The sequence below is a fragment of the Panthera pardus genome, unplaced genomic scaffold (genome assembly GCF_024362965.1).
Source record: "Panthera pardus isolate Hobbes unplaced genomic scaffold, ASM2436296v1 HiC_scaffold_13, whole genome shotgun sequence".
In the NCBI taxonomy this organism is placed as follows: Eukaryota; Metazoa; Chordata; class Mammalia; order Carnivora; family Felidae; genus Panthera; species Panthera pardus.
Genome location: NW_026526688.1, coordinates 56,303,665 through 56,328,290, shown reverse-complemented (window position 1 = coordinate 56,328,290; position 24,626 = coordinate 56,303,665). Strand labels below are relative to the sequence as shown.

The 24,626-nt window shown below is 36.3% G+C and overlaps 1 protein-coding gene and 1 long non-coding RNA gene across 6 annotated transcripts in view; both read left to right on the top strand.

The window, feature by feature from the left end:
- Window positions 1-24,626, top strand: part of GALNTL6 (polypeptide N-acetylgalactosaminyltransferase like 6) — a 1,197,302-nt gene that overhangs the window by 403,427 nt on the left and 769,249 nt on the right. The gene's annotated exons all lie outside the window — the stretch shown is intronic.
- LOC109262421 (uncharacterized) lies at window positions 8,046-16,154 on the top strand. Of its 3 annotated transcripts, none has more exons than XR_002077764.2 (4): window positions 8,046-8,379; window positions 15,102-15,237; window positions 15,365-15,455; window positions 15,878-16,154. It is a non-coding gene; the product is annotated as an uncharacterized LOC109262421 (long non-coding RNA). The 3 variants fall into 3 exon arrangements; XR_002077763.2 differs by having other exon boundaries at window positions 15,102-15,250; XR_002077765.2 differs by lacking the exon at window positions 15,102-15,237 and having other exon boundaries at window positions 8,068-8,379.

Sequence of the window (24,626 nt, the reverse complement as noted above, 5' to 3'; positions counted from 1 at the left end):
TTTGTTATTAAGTAAGTGAGTAAGTAAATAAATAAAGGGATGGGAAGTTGGAATATTTTAATACATCTACTACATCTTTATACTTTTGAAATAATAATATTAGTATTGAAATAATAATTTCATATGTTTTTAATATCCATTTGTACATAGGTAGGTAGATAGATACACCTACCTAGATATATAGGTATGATTACATAAAGGTGGTAGATAATATTATTTTTGGAAGAAAGATTTAAAAATAGCTTAATGTGGGAGATTATCTCTAAAATAGGTTATCTAGATAATGTACTTAGAAGTCGATGTGGTCTATTATTACCATCTAGTGGCAGTGTCTTTGAACTGCAAACACTCAGTGCCAATGTAGAATCTAAAGGGGCTTACTCGGCCAATTCAACCCATTTTCTTGATGCATATGTCAGAAATATCGTTATATAACACCAACCATACACACATTAACTTGTAAAAACTTTTTCATAAAATGAAACTGATTTGAATAAGGCCAACTGCATAAGACTTAAGTTGGTTTTGATAGGTAGCAAAATCAAAATTGGGCTGAGAGGAAAATAATATGTTTATGTTGAATTAAATTACCAAGGATAAGGCATATGAAGAGACACAAAATTCTCTGCACACTTTGGCAATATAGTCTTCCAGTATTAAAATGTATAATTTTGACTAGATGAGAAAAAAAGCAAAAAGTTGATGTTGAGATTGAAGGTCAGATATTTTAAATAGCATACATTAGCGATAAAGAATAAAGGTAAAATACCTTTAAAATGATATAATAAAAAGTAAAAAAAATGTGGACATGTAATTAGATATGTTGTTATGGGAGAAGATAAATTGGTAATTATTTTCAATAATTTCTGAGGATATGAGTATATACTTATATTTGAGTGGTCTTTGGGGGAATGCAAAGAAAGGGAAGAATCTGTAAGCTTTGTCAAGAAAGGAACAGTACTTGATAAATTAGGCAAAAGAGATAAAAAGAGATGAAGGCATCTCTTATGGTTTTAAGTAGAACAACTAAGGAGTAATGGTACTGTTTTAGATATTAGGGAAATTAAGAATAATTATTATAGACCCTTGTTGTATAGGATATCAATCTCATAAAAGCTGGACAGAATTCTGACGAATTTTCCTATATTATGTCATTTAACCTCCCATCCATTTCTCCATTTTTAAACCGGGGTGGGGGGAGGTGAGTCAGAGCCAACTATATTGTATCATTTTTCCAAGACCTTACAGCTTAATATGTGGAATCATTGGCATTCGATTCCCAAACCCATGATATCTAAAGTTTGGTGCTCTTTTCACTTCTCTGTGAAACCTTGACAGAGATTTTTTTTAAACTAAATTAACATGAAGATTCTACAGTATATTCAATCCTGTATTAAAAATAATATGACTTAGGGGCGCCTGGGTGGCTCAGTTGGTTAAGCGGCCGACTTTGGCTCAGGTCATGATCTCGCGGTCCGTGGGTTCGAGCCTTGCGTCGGGCTCTGTGCTGACAGCTCAGAGCTTGGAGTCTGTTTCAGATTCTGTGTCTCCCTCTCTCTGACCCTCCCCCGTTCATGCTTTGTCTCTCTCTGTGTCAAAAAATAAATAAACGTTAAAAAAATTTTTTTTAAATAAAAAAAAAAAATATGACTTTATGTAACTAAAGTTTAGAAATTTTGAAGTTTATTAGGTTGCTTTTTACATAAAGGAGGAGATGTTTGTCCTGAAATATAAACCTAAAAAGGATCAAAATAAAGAAATATATAAAAGGTATATTTATGTGCCATGATTTTTTTAGTTACATCATTATAATAACTAAAGGATTGCTAAAGTGTGCAGTGCATGGTAAAAATGTGTATGGTTCTCTGGTCTACAAGTAAACAGTCAGAATTGCCACGTGGATCCAACCTGCCTGATAGTCTAGGAAGGGACAGACAGCTGGCTGCATGCATAGATCACCTAGTGTCTCCCTCCGTTCATGTGCATGCCTGTTTCTGGTTGTTTATGTTTATTGGTTGGTAACAATGTTTTTACTATTATTATTATTATTATTATTACTACTACTATAATAATACTTATTATTGTTATCATTTATTTTAGAGTTAATATAAGTAAACTCCAAAACTGTTTTAATAGTCTCAGCTATCCTTTAATTGTTAATATTTACATTAAATAATAATTATTAATGATATTATAATTATCCTCTCATTTTAAAAAAGTGTCTTGGTTGGGCTGATGAATTATATTTTTACCCTAGACAGGGGGTACTTAGACAAAGACATACATGGTGGTCTGGCAAAATTTATGGACCCTTTTTAGAATTAAATTTTAAAGTGCATAAAATAAAATGCATAAAATTACAAAGGAAAGCAAACATATGAAACAGAATTATCAAAATAGTGATTTAGTAATCATTGTGCTCCGTTACTAAGATCTAGTGATGGGTTTAATACCTACTGTAATTTGAAGAGGGGATAATCAATATTTCAACATAGCTGTAAGGTGAGAAATATATTTGTAATTTCTGTTGATGGAAAAGTCAGAAGTCCTAATTCTATGGTTTATGACTTACCTCCATTTTTGAAGGAAATGTTAATATTTAGTTCCTTAAAAATCAAGATATATTTTTTGCTAACACCAAAATCATATAGTTAACAACCTCTAGGTGTACGACATTGCCAGCTTATATACCTTTTCCAACATTAGAACTGAGCTCCTTAAACTCACAAATTATATTCATTTTTGCATCTTTAGTAACAAATATAAAACATAACCCATTATACGTTGTCAATACATAGATCAATGAATGCATAAAAAATAAAGTCAGTGAAAAAAAATCGAGGATGTGAAAAAATTAATTGGGAAAAATTACACGATAGCAGACACAGCATAGAAAAGTTTCCAGATGAAGACTTTAGCTGTGGTGTGAGATAGATTATGGAAATGAAGGTGAGTTTTTTCCTAAGCTGAAACTTGTGCCACCGTCCACTTATTTGGCCTATTAGGACCTGCTTGGGCAATTGAAAAGATGGCCAGGGCCGACCTAGCTCCAGATTGACATCTTGCTAATCCACATATTGTGAGATGGATGATATCGAAGTTAGGTCACAGGACCTTTGTGACAAAGGGAAGATGCTCATCTTTTGTTTCTTCTCTCTCCCTACTTCCAGTCCCACTCACAAATTCAAAGGTACACTCTGAAGGGTTTAGTAGGCAGTGTTACCGAAGGAGTTACTCTGCGTCTGTGACGTTTGTTCTTCAGTTGGAAGTCTGTTCCAGAGACATCTTCACATCTTCTTCTCAGAAGCTGTCCACAGCGCTTCATCTTGCTGCTTTTGTACCTCCACCAGCTCTACCCTCAATGGATTGAAGTTGTCAGAAGAAAAATGTGTTTTTCCTTTCCCATTTATGTGTATAAGGCTGTAACTGGTATTTCCAGAGCAAAAAAAAAAAAAAAAAAATCAACAACAAAAAAAGGAAACAAAAAATATCTGGAGATTTACTATAGAAACAAAAAGCATTGAATTGAATATCCTTTTTAAATTTTTTTATTAAATTTATTCATTTTGAGAGAGACAGTGACAGTGTGTTGTGGGGGTGGCAGCACACTCGGGGAGGGCCAGAGAGAGGGAAACAGAGAATCCCAAGCAGACTCCCGCTGTAAGCACAGAGCCCCACCCAGGGACTGTGAGATGATGACCTGAGCTGAAACCAAGAGTTGGACACTTAATGAACTGAGCCACCCAGACACCCCTTAACTGAACATCTAATGAAAAAACATTTAAGCGTCCTTTAACTGTTCCCACTGGGTCTCAGCAGAAGTACAAGGACAGTTGTATTTCTTCAGCTTGTCAACAGTGATGATCTGAGAAAAAAACTGCCCAAATGATGTGGGTGCAGGGAGATCGTAGGAGACCACAGAACATAATGGAAGGAGGGACACAGTGAGGAAAAGACAATAGCCAGATGCTTAAGGCGTTTCATGAAACAACATATTCTCTTATAATGAATGTTCTCAGCAGTCCTGGATGAGTGGATACATATGTATTTTTCCTTTATAACTGTATGAGTAATTTGTACTGGCATTGTCGATATGAGTAAGATAAGCTATTTCAGAGAATGATAGGTGATAGAAGTGACATGGTGCATTGTAACAGAGGGGACTACTTTGGATAAGGTTGGGAGTAGGCAGGCATTTTTTAATAAGTGACAATTGAAGTGCAACCTGAATGATGAGAAAAAAGACAGCTGTATGAATAGTTGCCAAAAGAGCACGCCAGGCAGTGGGAAAAGCTTGGAATCATATAGGGTCGCAGAGGGTCTAATTATAGCTTCTTATCAACTTGGTTTTCACTCTGTCATCTTTTAGTCCTGAAACAGTGCTTGTCCCCCTTTAAGAACTGAGGAAAACTCTAAACAAGCATAGGGTATAGGAAAACTTCTATAAGTAAGACAGAATGAATATGGATTCTAAATGACAGTGGGTTATAATAGGAAACACTCTGGTTTAGGAATAGTCCTAAGAAACTTAATGTGTATCGTTTGCTTACTCTCAGCCAGGGTCTCCTAAGTTTTGGTGAGCACTTTGGATTTCAATCTAAGGGCAGTGAATTAATTCACTAAATGGCCTTAAGTGAATAGTGCATGATTTGAGTTATGTTTTGAAAAGCCTACCTTGGATATTTGTGGAGAATGGATTATAGAAGGACGATGGGGAACCCTGGGGAACCAAGTGGGGATGCTTTTGTCATTGTCAGGAGAGACAGTGAAAGAGATGGGTGGACGGTAGTGCCCTTTGCTGAAAGAGCCAAGCGGAAATTTATTCCAGCAAGTAGAGGAAGCTTCCAAAGTTCTGTTTGGAAATGTTAATTTTTAATCACAGTTTGGGCAGCCTTTTCTGAAGAGGGTGAGCGTTTGCTCCCCTTTCCTAAATTGACCTTTGGCACAGCCAAGACAACTCCTCTTTCCAAGAAGCTGTTTGTATGGTTGTTAATACCAGGTCTGGAGCCAGACTAAGGACATAAAGACTCCCGCTCTGCGTGTTACTAGCTGTGTGTGACCTTGAACTTTCTGACGTATTAAATTTTATATGCCTCAGTTTCCTCAGATAAAAAGAGGATGTAACTATCTTCCGTCTAATGGGGTTTTCAGAGATTAATTACATTAGTTAATGTAAGGCCTTAAAATAGGGCCAGGCACATTATAAGTGTGTGATACACATTAAGTTTCTTAGAACTATTCCCAAACCACAGTACTTTGTATTAACATCCACTCTTTAGAATATATATTCATTCTATATTATTTATAGAAGTTTCCCTGTACCCTATGCTTGTTTAGAGGCTTCTCCAATTCTTAAAGGAAACTGAGTGTTAAGGGGAGGCTATAATTAGTTGAATTATGATATTTTAGCTCTTTGTGCAATTCTTATCAATAGCATTTGGATGTTATGCAGTGAACTCAAGAGATCTACGGGTAGGTCCCCTGACCTGTATATACTGGAAGTTGGGCTATCATTGGAGACTTACCTTAAAGAATACTGTCTTGTTTTCTTTCCTCAGTAAGTTTAAGGTTATGAAAAGTATTCTTTTGTATTTTTTTCTACTTTCTTTCCACTTTTAATTAGTTTAGTAAATCAATCATTGCTCTAAATGTAAAACCATAGAATTATAGAGCAGAACTGGGATTTTGGAATGCAAAAAAATTGATATATAACCAATGTATAACTAAAAATACTGAGTTTCTAAGGCATAACTAAATAAAACATTTCATTATGAAGCTGGAAACAATTCATTTCATTATGCAGTGGGAAATATCATAGAAATATAAATAATCCTCAAGAAATGTCTGAATTTCAGCAGAGCCAAACCTGCTGAGGGGCCTTGTCACATTTGCACCACTTGGTATTTTTCTGAAGAACATTAGTGAGAATTTTGATGGTATATTGTTTATACTTCACAAAGCTATGAAACTCTGTGAGTTATTTCACCCCTAAGACCATAAGACATAATCATATATTAAAAAAAACATAGGTAGGAACAGAGAGTATATTTGGTGACTGCTTTGACAGAAATATTGGTTTCAGAACAAAAGAGTTAAATTTGCCTCTTCTTGGTTGGGTCAGACACTACCTAGACATCACAGCTGAGAATGGGTGTTAATAGATGGAGATTGACATGGATGATGAAGTCTCTAGTAATCATATCTGCATGAAAACCTGAAGAACCATTGACTTCAAATAATTAGATGGCTGTTATGTAGAAGAAAGGATTTATTCTTTTTAGCTTTGTGTGAAAGTTATAGGAAGACATACAAAGAAACAATTTTTCAAGCATAAATAATTGCTGAAAATACACGAGAAACATTAGACTACAGAAATTCTCGAGTTCTTTGTTTTTCTGTTTCTTTTCTTTTTTTTCCCCTGGTTCCCCTGTCTATTCTAGAAAAAAAGCTATTACAAGGATGTCTAGTTACCAAGGAGAAAATATGGTCAAGTTGTTAAAGTGATTTCATTCTTCTATATGATTACATGGCTTAAAATTCACAAATAATATCATAATCTTACATGTTACAAAATTGCAAAGATAAATTTTGATCCCAATGATCTCTCACAGAGGTAAGTCCGGGAGATAGATCACAATGAACCCTCTCAAAAGCATCAATGTGATATAATTTAAGAGATTCCATTTGAAAAATTATGCATTCTAACTGTCTTTCTATAGAGGGAGAATCCAGAATCATTGGTCAAAAGTATGCAATAGTTCTAAAAGACCAGACATTTAAAAAATAGTAACAGCCTTTATTTATTTTAATGCTACAGTTTATTGAATCATAATAACTACGTACACACGAGGAAAAACAAAGACAAACTGACATCAGCCTCCAATGTTTTAACAGATAACCATAATTGTAACTCAATGAAATAAACATACTTTTTTCTCTCTCTCTCTCTTTCTCTCTTTCTTTCTCTCTTTTAATGTGGGCATAATAACCAGGATCAAAATAAGGAATTATATTAACAAGACTGTTTCATTTACTTATTCATAGATTTAATAAGTAGAGGCTAGAGCTTGCTGGTTTAATTTTCATTTTATTCAAATTTATATTTGCCCTTCCACAAATTCATTTTGCTGAATGGATTTCTATTTCCCAGTCAAGCTGGCAAAAAGGTTCCTTGGTACATTAGAATGTTAAATGGTATCAAGACAAAGTAAGTAAATAAAAATAATTAAAATGAATAGTTTATCATCATCTAAATGCAAAGTAGTACAACACAGAGAAAGCCAATGCCATCTTTTCCCATTATTCATTTCACAGTTATTAATTGTGCCAGTATACATCACAGTAAAGAATGAGACATTTTGACAACAGGGCTGTGAATTGGAAAGACAAGTATGCACTTCAGCTGTATGGATATGTGTAATAATATAAAAAGTATAAATATTGTTAAAATCCCAAAACTAATGCTGAAAGGACTGAGGGTTATTTTAAAATCAAAGTTTATTTTGGTAACAGTTTTAGACTTGCAGAAATGTTGCAGAGAGGTACACAGAGTTCTCATAACCTTAGAACAGATTCTCTTATTACTAACATCTTAACACTAGCAGGATTCATTTATTACAATTAGGGAAACAATACTGATATATTGTTATTAACTAAAGTCAATACTATATTAAAATTTATTAAATTCTTACCTCATGTCTTTTTTTTCTTTTTTTTTTTAATTTTTTTTAACGTTTTTTATTTATTTTTGGGACAGAGAGAGACAGAGCATGAACGGGGGAGGGGCAGAGAGAGGGAGACACAAAATCGGAAACAGGCTCCAGGCTCGGAGCCATCAGCCCAGAGCCTGACGCGGGGCTCGAACTCACAGACCGCGAGATCGTGAGATCGTGACCTGGCTGAAGTCAGTCGCTTAACCGACTGCGCCACCCAGGCGCCCCTCATGTCTTTTTTTTCTGTCCCAGCATACATCCTAGAGTACCACATTACAGTCATCATGTCTCCTAAGGCTCCTCTTGTGACACTGTCTCATACTTGCCTTCTTATTATTGATGACCTTGATAGTTTTGAGAAATACTGATTAGGTATTTTGTAAAATGTCCCTCTTTTGAGGACTGTTTGCTGTGTTTCTCATAATTAGACTGGAGTTATGGATTTTTGGGGGAAGGCCCTTTGAGGTAAAGTGCCATGTCTGTGACATCATATCAAGGGTACATAATGCCACCAGGACTTGTCAATATTGGTGTTGTCCTTGATCATCTAGCTAAAAGTGTATTTGTCTGGTTTCTCCAACTATGAAATTCTTACCTCTAACCCCACCCCCTTCATACTGTACTCCTTGGAACAAAGTCACTATGCCAACACTTAAGGAGTTGAGAGGTATGTTCCACCTACTTGAGGGTAGGAAATCTATATAAATATATTGCTTCTACACAGAATATTTGTCTCTTTCAACTTTATTTGCTTATTTAATAATTTACTTATATCAGTATGGTCTCATGGAAACTTAATGAATACATTGTGTTATAATCTGATACTATCTTCTTTCTGTTCAAATTGTTTTAGCTGTGACTATTTGGGAACAGTTTCAGTTGGTTCCTGTGTCCCTTTGAATTATTTCCATTATTGTGGGTATTTGTTGTTAATTCTTATTTGCCTAATAAATAGGCAAGTATTTATTTATTTATATGCATTATCTTTTAGGGTAGTATTAGATGTGCAGCAAAATTGATAGGAAGGTATGGAGATTTCCCACTCTCACAATCTGTCATTTAATTGGTGTATTCAGATTATTCATATTTGAAGTGATTATTGATATGTTTATCATGTTTGTTGTCTATCTGTTGTGGTAATTTTCTCTTTCTACCTTCTGGAGTTTCGATTATTTTATATAATTTTATTTATTTCCTCTCAGGTGTCGGTTCTACTTCCTTTAAACTTTTTATTAGTTTTCCTAGAGTTTACATTATTAATTTTTAACTCATCTTCCTCCACCTTCAAACAATGACATATTGCTTTGTAAGTACCGCAGGATCCTTACAACAGACTGTTCTCAACTGTTCTCAACGCTTCCTTCCTTTCTCTTATGATATGGCTGTCACTTGTTTCACATCCATATGCTGTATTTACCCGATACACTACTCTTAATATTTTAAACAAGCCATTATGTTTTACATCAATTAAAAGTGAAGGAAAAATTTACCCTAATTTATTACTGCTCGGATGTTCTTCCTTCCTTTTTGTAAATTTGAGTTTCTTCACTATATCATTTTCCATCTCTTTGAAGAACATCTTTTAACATTTCTTGCTGGGTAGACCTCCTGGCAATGAAGTCCCCTCAGCTGTTGTTTGTCTGAAAAAGTCATTATTTCTTCTACATTTCTGAAAAATAATTTCACTGGATATTGAATTATATGTTGCTAGTTTTTTTTTTCTTTTAATATTTTTTAGTATTTTACTCCAGTTCCTTCTTGCTTCCATGGCTTCTGACAAAAAGTCCTCCAAAGTCTTTTTGTTCCCTGGGTTTCCTGCATGGCTCAGTCAGTTAAACATCAGACCTTAATTTTGGCTCAGGTCATGATCTCACAGTTTGTGGGTTCAAACCCCGTGTTGGGCTCTGCAGTGACAGTGCGGAGCCTGCTTGGGATTCTCTCACTCTCCCTTTCTCCCTGCCCCTTCTCTGTTCTTGTGCATGTGCACAACCTCTCTCTCTCTCTCAAAATATATAAACTTAAAAAAAATAAAAGTCATATCCCTGTTCCTCTATAGGTAACATAATGCCAAACTCCCTTGTAATATTGCAATTTATAAGAAATATATATTTGGTTATTCAGATATGATATATGTGAAGACATATAATGAGTTTCCTGAGTTCTGTGAGCTACTCTAGCATTAATCAAACCCAAGGAGGGGGTATAGGAACCTCTGATTTATAGCCAGTGGGTCAGAAGCACCTGGACTTGTAATTGACACCCGAAGTGAGGGCCATTTGTGTAGGACTGAACCCTTAACCAGTGGAACCGTGCTATCTCTGGGCAGATAGTATTGGAATTGAGTTGAATTGTAGGACTCCCAAGCGGGTGTTGGAGAATTGCACGATGGTGTAAGGAAAAACCTACATACATTGGATTTGGGCACAGAATTTTTACCCCTCACTCCTGCTCTGTTTTTTGTTTTGTTTTGTTTTGTTTTGTTTTAAGATTTTCTCTTTATCTTCAGTTTTCTGAAATTTTAATCTGAGATGGGTAGGTATAGAGTTTTTTGGTATTTGTCCTGCCTGGTATTTTCTGTGCTTCTTGGGTCTTTTGTTTGGTATTTGACATTAATTTTGGGAAATTCTCAGTGATTATTAATGCAAATATTTTTCTCCCATAATTCTCAGATTTTATTTTTATTTATTTTTCTTTTTTCTCATTAATTTTCATCTTTGAATATCAGTTGTGGAAGTCCCCATATAGCTTTAAGCCCACTGACTCTTTTCTTGACTATGTCCATTCTATTCATTAGGTTCAAAGACATTCTTAATTTCTATTAATGTTTTTTTATTTATTTTGAGAGAGAGAGAGTGAGAGTGTGTGTGTGTGTGTGTGTGCACGTGTGTGTGTGTGCGCGCCAATAGGGGAGGGGCAGAGAGAGAATGTGTGTGTGTGTGTGTGTGTGTGTGTGTGTGTGTGCAAGTGGGGGAGGGGCAGAGAGAGGGAGAGAGAATGTGTGTGTGTGTTTGTGTGTCTGTGTGTGTTTGTGTCTGTGCAAACGGGGGAGGGGCAGAGAGAGAGAGGGAGAGAGAGAATCCCAATCAGGCTTTGCACTGTTAGTGCAGAGGCCAGTGCAGAGCTTGACTTCACAAACTGTGAGATCATGACCTGAGCCAAAATCAAGGGTCGAACTCTTAACCGACTGAACCCCAGGCACCTTCTATTAATGTTTTTATTTCTAGCTTTTCCCTTTGATTCTTTCCCAGAGTTTCCACCTTTATTTTACATTTCCTATGTGTCCTGACATATTGTCTGCTTTTTCCATTAGAACTCTTAAGATGTTTGTTATTTTAAATTCACTTTCTGATAATTCAAAAATCTATGTTAAATCTGAAAATGGTTCTGATGCTTGCTTTGCCTCTTTAGACAGCTGCTTTTCTTTAACCTTTCAGCATACCTTTTAATTTTTTTGTTGAAAGGCTGACATAATGTATAAGATAATAGTACCTGAGATAAAAGTAAGTTTCTACTATTAGGTTTTGTGTTTGTGTGGCTAGGAATTGGACTGTATTTAATGTTGTTGTAGCTGCATATGCCAGAAACTTCAATTTCCTCTAGGTTCCCTGTTTTGGTCTCCCCTCTGTTTTGGGCTTCTCTAAGAAAACTGCTGTTTAGGTAGAACCTTTGTCTTTCAGCTATCATCCACAATTTTTACACGTGAGCCCTGTTGGCATCATAGTAAGGGATGGGGGAAAGCAAATGTCCTGTAACTTTACAATTAAATCCCAGTCTTTTAGTGGGCCTTTCCCTGGAATATAACCTTCATGAAGCTTTCTTAGCTTCCTCTTACATGATACAAGAACATTAGAGTAGACTGGAATCCAGAGGGAAATGGCTTTTCCTCAAGGTGAATAAGTCTCTGGTAGTCTTTCTTTTTCCCTGGAGAGTAGGTATTTGTTACAGAAAACACTCTAGGCACATTTTACAGATGTTGCTTTTCCTCTCTTCCAGCAACTATTAGAGGGTCTTTCTTAGCTTTTTACCATAATGACATGGTTGGTACCTTCTCTCCTGGAGGTAAAACCTAGGAAAGGATGGGGATTCCTAAAGCCAGGGACTTGAAGTCCAAGTATTTATAATGCTCATGCTACTCTATAGTTAATTTCATCAATTCATCAAAATTATCTAATTATTACTTGTTTATAGCCCCTGTATCTTCTGCTCCAACTAAAGAGATCTTGGCTGTGGCTTTTTCTATTTGCCTGTCTCTCTAGATTTCTGGGTGATGGGTTCCCTTGCAGCCTCAATTCTCCGGTGGATCCAAGAAAAATTTGCTTAGCTTCATTCTTATAGTAAGGACAGGGTGACAAATTTCAGACTATTTATAGGTTGAGGTAGAAACCAAAAATCCTTAATGTTCATTTTTTACAATTCATTTTTAGAGTAGTTATATTAGGGAAATTAAAACAAAAAATTTTAAGGTGTATTTATTTTTCGAGACAGAGAGAGAGAGAGAGAGAGAGAGAGAGAGAGAGACAGAGTGAGAGGCAGAGGGGCAGAGAGAGAGGGAGACACAGAATCCAAAGTAGTCTTGACATGAGGCTCGAACCCACGAACTGTGAGATCATGACCTGAGCCAAAGTTGGACGCTTAACCAACTGAGCCACCCAGGCGCCACTATTAGAGAAATTTTAAAGGTCTAAAATGTTCATAGCATTTAGGAAGTCCAGAATACTCAAAACTTTAAATGGAAGTGATCTATTTTCCTAGATACATAAGGTTACTAATTTTTACACAAAATAAAAAGTTTTACTGTATTTGATAAAATATTAGCCCAAAACTCTATGATTTTTATATTAAAATTGAAAATATAGTTAAATTCTCAATCAGTTGAATAAGTATACATGTATTTATGTACGTTTACTGTGTGCTAAGGACTATAATGGATATTTTCCAAGTAAATCTTATCCTCACCTTACAAATGTGTGAGATAAGCTTTATTATTCCCATTTTTTGGAGTAAGAGAGTGAGACACTGAAATTTGTGCTTTTAAAACTAATTATTTTATCTCTCTAAAGAATCAGGAATTATCTATTTCAGATATTTGGGATGGTAGAAAGATGTATGCTAATGAGTTTAGCCAAAGTCACATTTCTAGATTAGATCACTTTGCAATCAGAAATAGTATCTCCGATTACACGAGTATGTCTTGGCCATCTGTTCTTAAAGCATAGAGATAGAAATCCTGATTATAAAGGTAAAATATTTTATTGTATTCTTACTCATTGATACCTATACTTATTATTAATATGAAATGTCTCCTTAGTACTTTTCAAAATACCAAAGGCAGTAAAGTAGAATAAATTGCATTGTTGTACACTTGACACCCTTAACATGAAATGATAAATATAATGCAAAGCTTTGTTTGTTCCATGACTAAATGAAGATAAATCTTTTTTTTCTGCATTTAATAATAAGCTATCCAATCTCCTATCTGTGTCCTATAAAGTAGTGTGTTTCAAATTTAGTTGTAATTTTTAAAAACTTTTGACTGTAGGCTTCAACAATCAAAGTTGCTTTCCCGTAAGTAAATTATTTTCAGAGTACAGTGTAGATACCAGGAAAACACAATGATCTATTGTCTTTCATGTATACAATTTGTTGAATAGGATGCTCTAAATTAAGAGCTTGGAAAACATCTTTGCTGGTATTTGAAATAATTAGGTGTGAAAGTCATGATCCAAGACCCTTTTAAGATTTAGATTTTAAGTGCTTTCTCTTCTACTTGTCAAGTCCTGACATTTTATGCTTTGGTATTTAAAGAAGTAGGGATTCCATTCTTCCCCCAAACACTGCAGACAAATTATACTTAGTCTCCATAACCAGTACTATAAAAGCAACCCGGTTTGGATACTCAAAAGCATTGACAATTTCCTGTGAAAAGGTATTTGCCCACCCATATAAGAACAGGTCTTTATATTTAGATAAAATACTTTGATTAATGATTTTTACAGTGAAATTTTCCATTGGGAAAAGTATTATTGTTCCTTTGACCAGTAAATCCAACTATTACCAAGCATCCTTTTTCTAGGTTTTAGGCATCTTAAATTCAGTGTCCCAAACTCAACTCATCTCTGTCCCTTATCTTCCAACTCATCTCTGTCCCTTACCTTCCCCCCACAATACTTAAATTAATAAAGTATAAAAGACTTCATTGGAAGTGATATTATAAAGTTACTTGTTTATATTTTTTTAAATGTTACCTTCCTAGTATGTAAGCTTCTCAAGAACCTGAAGCTTTCTCTGCATTAGTTGCTAATAAATCTCAAATACCTAGAACAGTACCAAGCACGTAGTAGATGTTCAATTAATATTGGTTCAATGGATGCCTCCTCCTACTAGAATATAAGGTCTCTGAACTCTACAATTTTGTCTGCTGACAGTTATATTCTAGTGCTACAGTAGGCATTCACTAAATGCCTGTTGACTGACCAGCTAAATGGTAGATTGAATAAAACTATACTAGTATTAAAATATTGACAGTGGAAGGGGAACATGGAAAAATATCCTCTACTATCTCTAAGCAATAAATGTGATTTACCAATGATCCATTTTATATAATTTACTTGTTAGATTATGATACAACTGAAAATAAATTTGTTATATTTTTGGTTGCACAATTATGTGTTACCTTTTTACTAAATTTTCCTGAAGATTGAATTAACTTAAAACATCAACTCAGCTATTAAGACAGACCAAAAAACATATTTGAGCCTTTCAAGCATGAAGTTTGCATATTACAATTGCCTTCACCATTTAGGGCAAATAATATTTCAGATAAAAATTTTAAATTGTCACTGTGAAAGGCTTTTCAAATTCCAACAATACTAAAAGTAGAAAAGACCTCACTGAAGGTAATGCTGAGGTCTTAGCTATGTTTGCATGCATATGGTTTGATGCATTGATGACTTTAATTATTATGAAAATGATAATAATACCTGAATTCAGCATATGTTTATACAGAGACATTTTAGGAGTTTGAAATCGATGACTGAGTCATGCTATAGCCTAATTATTTCTTAATTATGAACTAATTCTGTATCCTCAGTTGTAATTCTGGGCATAGTGCTCTGCTGGTGTTTATTTTGTTAGTACTTACATAAAAGCACCCGGGTGACATAAAACTTGGAGAAAGAATTGACACTATTTTGGTTTCTTGTCACTATCATACTTATCATGACAAAAGATCTTCGCTTTTTCTCTCTAATCCTCATTTCATCTTTCTGTGTTATATGTTTCCCTTTAGACATAGCACAGTGAGCTCAGATTAATAAGAAAATAGAGTCACAGTTTAAGATAATATTGATTCTGGAGAACAACTGAGGATGCTATGTTTTTTCCTTGAAGAATTGATAGGGTGGAAATCTATCTAGAGGCACCATATGATGTCCTTCTGAAGAAAAGTTCAGGGGGTCATGAAACCCAGGCTTTATACCCCCAGAAAACTGCCAAGTGTATGGATTCTCCTTCACCAGGGGGCCAGGTGATTCTTGAAGGTTAATATAATATGTTTTTTTTTTGACATGATCTTTCTTTGCTTTTAAATTTTCACAGAAATGGTGTCCACTTCTATACTAAGTTTTCTTTATTGTTTTTATCTTTCCCCTTAGGAATCACAAAGAGAATACTTTGAGATGGGAAAAAAATCTCAGAAAATTTGTCATTTTTGTAAGATGCTGATCTCCTGAATATTTCTCCAAGGTACGCTGCTGCATAGCAATCAGGGATAAGGAGGGCTTTCCTGCTGAGTTAACATATTTCTGTTGTGATGGGAAAAGTAAAAATTACAGTAATTTTGAGGGTCACTAACGCAACTATTCTACCTCATATGCTTAAACAGAAATATAGTATGTGAGCTGGATTATGGCTACTGCTGAGTTCTTACCCCTGTTTGATTACAGGGAGGCTTTTACCAAGCAGTTAATCTTCTTTAACTAAAATAAACTCTTAACAGTGTTGTCCTGTATTCATAGGAGAATAGTTTGCTACTGATCTCTCTGGTTGCTAACAGAAACTTCAGTTTACTGACAATTAATTCTGGTCAGAATGTTAATGGAATTTATGAAGTAACAGTATAGGGGAAAAAAGCTAAAACACAATGTTTTTTTTTCTATCTTTTTCAGCAACCCAGACATGTGTCCGATCTAAATAAGGAGGCATCTTCAGAAATTCTTCACAAACAGCCCCAAGAAATCATAAAGTGAGGGTCTGTGACCTTTGCCTTTGCAAAGAAAAATGTGTAGATCTTCCCACTGACCGAAGAATGAAAATCTCATTAAAAACTTGTTTCAGAGAGATTGGAGCAGGGAGCAGATGTCAGTAGAACTACCAAATTGTATGTTCCTTTTGTTACATGAATGTAGTTATTTAAAATAAAATGTTGATGCTATTATAACATGAGTATGATAGTATCCTTTTTTTATTTCTTTGCAGATAAATTCCATACAGACATATATGTAATAAAAGTGACTATTACTCTATGACACAATTTCATTCTGTAAATTGTGTGATCAATGTAACTTTAGCATCAGGAAGAAATGGTCTTATCTGGGATGCTGAGCATCAAGCCACTCGATTGTTTTGTCTTTTTTATGCTCAAAATAAAAACCAGACCACTATTTAGTTACCGTTGACCAGGACTTACTCTTTCCCTGACATTTTCACTTTTGCAGATCTCCTCACCAATCTTGCCTCAGTGTTTGTCTTTATTTATAATGATCTACACAGACACCTTGTAGAGTGACTATATGAGTTTCATTAAAATGATACATAGTAAATCATCCTGTGCTCTCAGGAGTTGAGATACTAATGCAGATACAGAGGATAGGTTAATATGCTCAAGGTCTTGGCAATCACAGCCAATATCACACCAGATGAAAGATAATGCCATCAGTTTCTAAGGCAATGAGTAAGGTCAAGATTAAGATTGTGGCCAAAGCCTGGCCTTCGGTTTGGGAATGGTAACCACAGCCTAGACATTTGACGACATAATCCTTCACAATGTATTTTTCAAATATTTGAATTTGTTTATTAAAATTAAGATATTTTATATAGGAACTCAGATTTCCAGATTCTGTTGAAAAATTTTGAGATCTAAAAATAGGAGCCGAACTCAGTACACCCCCCTTCCTGCTTCAAACATTTGAGTTCTCAACTCTGCTTCAGACATCATGTTTACAAAGTCAAGAGGAAGACCAGAGGTTTCAGTGACTGATAACAGTTCAAGGTTTATTTTATTTTATGTTGTTGGTATCTTAGAATTATGTTGACATCAAACCTGAGAATTTATACAGAATGTGAAGAACAAGACTTCTGTCCACTAAAAAAATATAATTTTATGTTCTGACACTAACTTATCAATATGTTTTGTGAGTATATAAAAATGCAGAACCTTCTCTGTAGATGATTCTAGGCCCATTGAATGTTCTATAAGTGGGTTCAACTCAGGAAGGAAAAAGATGTTAGAGCAACAACAAAACTAACCTTTACAAAACATTTTATTGTATTACCCTTCACTTTGAGAGCCTTTAATGACTTGTTATGGCCCAGTGCGTGGTGTGATTATTTTTTGGTCTTCACTTTATCTCTCTAGTTTTATTTGCTAACATTTTTAAATGACCTTATACAATAAAGTTTGAATAAATGAATAATGAGAGAGTCATAAAAAGTCTCCATGCTTATTTATTTTTTTGTAATTCATAAGATTTAAAAGCAGACAGCTCATATTCTAGTTTAGCACTTATTAGTTATGTGATCTTTAAGACTTAATTATGTGACCTTAATACTTCTGCACTCCAGTTCATAATCTGGCTCACATAAGAATAAACTTGTATAAGAATAAATGTTCCTTATCTCCTTTTCCCATCCATACCATCTGTGATATTGCTCTTTTGGTAGTGTTCTATTAGTTTAGAACGTCTTCTAGGCGGCTTAGAAACTTAATCACACCAAATATACGATTTCACACCCATCTCTATGTGCTATTAACACCTACTGTCATAGAGTTTGGCTCACCTAATTTAGTATTTGTATAATGTATATAAGTTTTTTCCCTGCAACTGTGTTATAACTTTTGAAGGGCGATAGAAATAACTCAGATATCTATAAAAAAGAGCCTAGATGGCAAAAATAACTGGCATTTCTATGTCATTTTTTGATAAGCCAAGGGCTTTCATATACTTTATCTGATTTACTACTTTAAAAACTTTTTAAGGTGGGTAAGGTAGGTGTTATTTTTATTATCCTAATTTCATATATGAATTCACATATTTCATAACTGAAGGACCTAAATGAAATGTAGATTTTCTGTTTATAGTTTGAAACCATATTTTAATTGATGCCTTCTGGCTCTGGATCCAGAGTACTTCTACTACATCATATTGTCTTCTAAGGAACAGGTATAGTGGTAGGTTTATGGTTCGTTGTAAAAATGAAAGTCTATTGTTTGTTGATTTATAAAACATAAGATAGGTTTTAGGATATAAACAATCTTTTCATCATAGTGATTTACAGATGTGTCTATTTTCAATATCATCACTATCTATAGTTATAAGTAAAATTACTCTAGAGGTAAAGGGTGAGATACTTTATTCACCTGGGTTTTGCAGACTTTATTCATCTGGGTCTCATCTGAGACATGTTTTAAGATTATTCAGTAGTTAAATATAGTAGTTAGATAGCCGAAAAATCCATCAGTTCTTAGAGTGGCACACCCTACTTTTTCACCCATTTGTGCCACATTTCTAACCCCAGAAAGTGCTTGAGTTTGCTATATCTGGTAAACACATTGCCTACGAATCATGTTTTACTCTTGGAAACTTTTTCTCATGACCCATTCTCAAGTATATTATCTTTCAGTAGTCTCCAGGATTCAGCTCTATTACATATGGTTTCTACCTAATGGATTCTGTCTCTTCCATCCCTGGTAATATTTTCAAGTTAATTATTTGTAGTGTAGTGACATTGCAATGAATAAAAAGTCTACAAGGTGAAAAACAAAAGGTGCTCACAAATAAATGGCTGACTGAATGATGGGTCTGAAATATACGTCTCATGAAGGTACGATCCTCGTTATATTTATTTTACAAGGTCATAGATAATGGATCTGTACTACTGTAGTCATAGAGAGGACACATGATATAACCCGGGAGAGAAGCAAATGGATCTGAGCGCTGGAGATTGCTCATGTGAAAGGAAAGGTCGGAACACTGATGGGTCATTTACTGGATGGCTAAGCTGTCAGAACCAAGGTAGTTTTATACAAATGTACCGGGGCTGATTTAGGTTTATTCACCTACCTTTCTAGCAGGTGAAAAGGACGCAAACACAGTTAATCTTTATATTGGTTATCAGCCCTGAAAAGAAAAAGAAAGAAAAAAAAGATTCTTCAAGAGTTTGTGGCACATGATTTGTGAATAAGTCTGACATGTTTTCTTAATGTGATAATTGTATCACTTTCCTATTCATATGAGTTAGTGGTTCTCAAACTTTAGTAAGCCTTATAATCACCTAGAGAACTTGTTAAAACATAGATTTCTGTGTCTCCTCTCAAAGTTTCTGATTTAACAGGCATGAGTTGGGACCAGGGAATTGTAGTTCTAACAAGTTCCCAGGTGATGCTGATGCTGCTGGTCTGTCAGTAACACTGATACAGATAAGAAGAGGTATTAGTATAGCAAATCCTTGGATAGCCTTTATTAAAGCACCGTTTCAGATGATCTGCTTTAACCTGATTCCTCTACCATCAAAAAATATTCTCATGATGCTAATATACCTTGCTGGAGTACTGATAACTATCAAGAATGTGTAAAAAAACTTTGAGATTTATTTTTGTACATAAAGTAATATTTGCAAATAATTTTAAAATGTAATCTTAATATAAAGCCTATGATGGTAACCAGCAATCCCCTAGCCCGTTTCCCTCTACCTGTAATTTCTTAAAACCCAGGGCAACAATGTCTATCTTTTATCTTTATTCTGTTATATGCATCCATATTTGTAGATAGCATGTGTGTATTACTGATACTTGATTTTCTTTCATTTTGCTTTTATATGTTGTTTTCCTATTACATAAAATGTGTATTTAACTGTCTTCACCCTTGTCCTCAACCCCTGGTAGAGTTATAAGACAAGTTTTAGTTAAGGCAATATTTAGGTAAGAGTATTCATATCTGAATCAAATAATATGCTATGATTGAACTTTCTTTCTTGTACATTGTCTTTTTTCCTTCAAGCCTTATTAATTGTCCCAGTTTTCATTTGCTTAGATTTTTTATGCATCTCAGTAATTTACCCCACCCTCTTCAGAAGAATTATAACTCTCCTTTCAATACATTTTTAAAAATAGCCAAAAAGTAAGTTTGTCTATTTGATGTTTTTGTGTGTGTGTATTTTTTCAGAACCTTTCAAGGGCTACTTTCCAACTCCCTTGCACATTCAGGGCTGGATGATCTCTAGGCTTGCTGCCATTTTGCTATCTTCCTTCCTTCTTTGCTTCTGGCTCTCTTGTGTCTTTTTTTTTTTTTAAATCTGAGTAGGGTTCCTTTGGCCTTAATTTTCCAAACTCTTTTTTAATTATCCTATGCTTGCTATCCCATTTTTACTTTCCAAGAGCTCTTTTTTTTTTTTAATTCTCTGAATGTTTTTTTTTTTTTTAATTTCTGTTTCTATGAAGGAACTTTTCCTTAAAGCTCTCTGAGGGAATGGAATTACATTTTTAGGTTGGGGGATTATTTTTCTGAGCCTTACATTGCCTCTTTCCTTCAAGTTTGTTATATCTTTTATTTATTTTGGCCTCCATTTTTATGTCCAAAGTTCTCCCAAATGTTGGTAATCCTTGACTACCTGTTCATAGTCATAAGTGAAGTAGTGAAAATACTACTACAAAGATCTGTGGGTTGAGAAGGACTTCCCCATACAAGCCTGTGTCTATACCTGGAAGCAGTGTCCATATCTGTTTCCAATTTCCAGAGTTAAAGTGGACGGCAGCTTTCTGGGAGCCAAGTAGAAGCAGATAGCTTTGGTTAACAATGCTTGGTATACAGACTTATAAGGAACCTTGATTTTCACTACTGCTTGGCATCCTGGTTTTCAATGACTTCTAGTAGCCTGAAAACATACTTCTCACATTCAAAATCCAGTACTGTATGGGTGGGGAGCATAGTGGATGGGCCTCAGGAATCACTTTGTTGTTGGAATTGGGAAGAGAACCCAGGAGAGTCTAATTGCCCCATGTAAATGTCAGTCATTTTGTTTTGACCTTTAACCTCACCCTCATAAATACCTCCAATTTTAAATTGCCTCCAATTTTAAGTAATTTCAAAATTCAGTGGCATTAAAAAGTGTTTCCTTTCCAGTAATTTTTAGCCATTTACAAAAAGTGCGTCAATTCAACTAGCTGCTTTCTTGCTTCATCTGATGCTTTACTGTCATTTTCATAGAGTTTCTGCAGAAAGCAACGATTAACTCTTTTGTTCAATTGGCTTTGTATTACAAGTTGCTAAAAATTCTTATATCAAATGAATCAAAACAAGAGAAACAAAATGTCCCTGGTAAGATTGGAGGGGGTCATAGAGAGGACATGACCACTGGTTGACCCTCAAGCTGGATCATTGCAATTGGAGGATCCTCACCTATCCCTTGTCCTTCTAGAACCAACCCCACACTAGGAGCTGTTTAAAGGGCATAGCCTTAAGAGAGTAAGTGTTGTTTAGACCATTTGGACTGAATATATCCTGAATTGAACCTAGTTAAGGCATCCATATAAACTTTTAAGATTTGGTGGTGGGGTAAAGAGACCTACATGTCTTGCAGCACACAAGATGAGCCTCCTACATAAGTTCCTTGCATATTAAACACACCCCCTACCAATCTGGAGGGGCTCACGTCTTCCTTCAATCCTTTTCTGCCTTCTGTGTATGCGGCGAATTGGCAAGCCAGCCAGGAGACCCAATAAGTGATCTTTGGGAAGGAGGCAGTTGCAGGGAAAATTGTGCATTGGCTATAGACCACTATGTGAGGAGGTGTGGCCTGTGTTTTAGATGGTTTGGACCACTGTGCAAGCACAGGGATGCCTGAAAATGCTGGCTCATCTGATGTGATTGTTTGAGGAACTGCTTGTAGAGCAATATGACAGAAAGAAGAGTGGCTGCTGCAGTGAGCTATTCTCTGCCATGACAGTTCAGTGGCCACCGATGCCCATCGGGAGTTAGAGATTTGGAAGAAGATATGAAGGATCTTGAAGGACGTGCAGTGCCCACAACTCTCCTAGCTTTGGCCTGGAGGGCAAGTTGGGAGAGCAGGATAATAAGTTGGAGGACTTAGTGTGCCATTTTACAAAGCTAGGAGGGCCTGAACTGCATGGATTAAAGCAAGGGCTTCTGACAAAGGCTGCTTGGGATTCTAGGAAGTGGACTTCCTTGGGAAAGGAAGAGGGCAAAGAAGAGGCTAATGTCATGATTGACAGTAAAACGGATGAAATGCCCCATGTGTCTGACCTGTATGTAATCCAGATGAAAGCAAAGGCACAGCAACAGCAACCCCATCCAGTGGGGCTGCCCCCAATTAAGAAAATGTTCTTGATGAGAGAATATACTCCCATTGAGCTTATTGATAGAGTTGCCAAGGTCTAGCAAAAGAGAAAGTATCCACATATGGTTAGTGTGGCTGGGGGGAGGGGGGAGGTACATAGCATTTCTCTGACCAGGCAGGAGACAGAGAAAATGAGCAAAACATCACTGCACACCCTACCCTCTGGCAGTATCCACATGGTGCTCTCAGGGCAGTTTAAGGGGCTCACTCCTTTATAGGTTGGATTTTCTAGCCTGCAGGGAGGCTTCATCCAATGAGACAATCTCCCTGCACACATGAGACCCTGAAACTGGAGTCTATAGAGGCATAGAGGAGGTAGAGCAAACGCTTAGGGAGTTAAGAATGGGGTCGGCCCCAATCAGGCCAAATTCATTGCAAGAATCAAAGCCAAGATTCTCCAGTCCACTGCCAGCATTTGGTATGTAATACTGATATCCATGCTGAGCCTAGTCCTGGGACAAGACATTTATGACATTGGGCAATCCATTACTCATCGGGGGAAAATGACAAATCCCAGGAATACTGTGAGAAAGACCTGGAGACAGAGAGGGAACATGAAACCCAAAAAGCTATCCTGGTTAGTTAGCTATAAAAGTTTTGATGAGAATAACCCAGAAACAAATGTGGTTTGACCTCATTGCTGCCGGGACTTCCACCTGAAAATACATAACAGCAACCCAACACTGTTGGTCAGTCTGTGGAAAGCCTTAAAACATAAACAACAGTCAGATCTGCCCCCACTTGCACCTACTACCCCTGATGTTCCACCAGCTCCAGCAGAGGTCTTGGGGATACACTTTTATTTGGAGTGGTGGCCCCCATCCCCCAGGTGTAGGATTCAGGCCAAGACAACCTCCAGGCAAGGGCTGTTGGAGGCCATCCGTAGCCTCATGTTGAGTGTACTATTCATGGGTCCCCCAGAAACAAAAGGTGATGGGTCTGGTTAATACTGAGATGAATATTTTCTCATACATAGTAACCCTCAGAAGTTTTTTAGTCCCCTGAGTGGTCGTGGAAGGCAAGTGGTTGCAGTCAGGAAGATCCCTTTGACACTGCAAATTGGGCTTTCCCTACCCTTCACCTACTTCCCTGCCCTGAGGATATGAGATTTTTTTTCTCTCTCTTCTACCAGGGAACATATTGATATCTTATAAGGTCAAACTCCACAAAAACCTTTATGGGTGAATTCTACCTCTGAGTTAGAGCAATCAGACCGATGCTGAGGGAAAACACCAACTGGGAACCAGTAAGTCTACCAATCCACATGAAAATTGGTAAATGTCAAACAACATAAATTGCCTGGGGGACGTAAGTAAATAAGAGAAACTATACAGGCATTGAACCAAGTGGCTGTTTTATGCCCTGTCCACAGTGCTTTCAACAGCCTGATAAGGCCAATAAAAAAGCTAAACAGCTCATTGCTGATGACCATGGACTACTGAGAACTGAATAAGGTAGTGCTCCCAATCCATGTGGCTGTGCCCAACATTGACACATCTTAGATACTTTGGCCACAGTCCTAGGAGTGTATCATGCAGTACTGGACCTAGCAATGTTTTCTTTCCAGTATACACCTGGCTGTTGAATCACAAGATCAATTTGCCTTCATGTGGGAAGGGCGATAGTGGACGTTTCAAGTGCTTCCTCAAGGCTACTACCAGCACAGACCCACAGTATATCGTGGGATGGCAGCTCAAGCTCTGTTCTTGTTCTCCTTTTTCACATCAGTGAAATGGGCGCATTACATTGATGATATAATGTTAACAAGTACAGACTTCCCTCTATAGCTGGATACTCTGCAGATTTTGTTGGAACATCTGCAAGGGGGAAAATAGGCAGTGAACCCACAGAAAATTCAGGGCCCAGCCACCACCATAAAGTTTCTGGGAGTCATCTGGTTAGATTTAATGCATTTTGTCCCAGAAGGTGTGATTGAAAAGGGTATCCAATCCCTAAAAACATGAAAGAAGTACAAGCCTTTGTAGGGATTTGACAGTTTGGGAAGGTATTTATTCCCCACCTGGCCCAGTTTCTCCATCTCTTAACTGCCTGGTAAATAAAGGGCATATGTAGGACTGGGCATCAGAGCAACAAGCCCCCTTTAAGAAAGCAAAACTACTAGTGAAGCAAATTCAAGCTCTGGGCATCTCCCAAGCAGGGCTGCAATTTGAGTTAGATGTATCTGTGACTCTAGAAGGTGTGAGTTGGACACTGTGGCAGAGACAACAGAAAGAGACAGTGCCCTAGGATTTTTGCCATAGCTCTGGAAAGGAATAGAAGCCT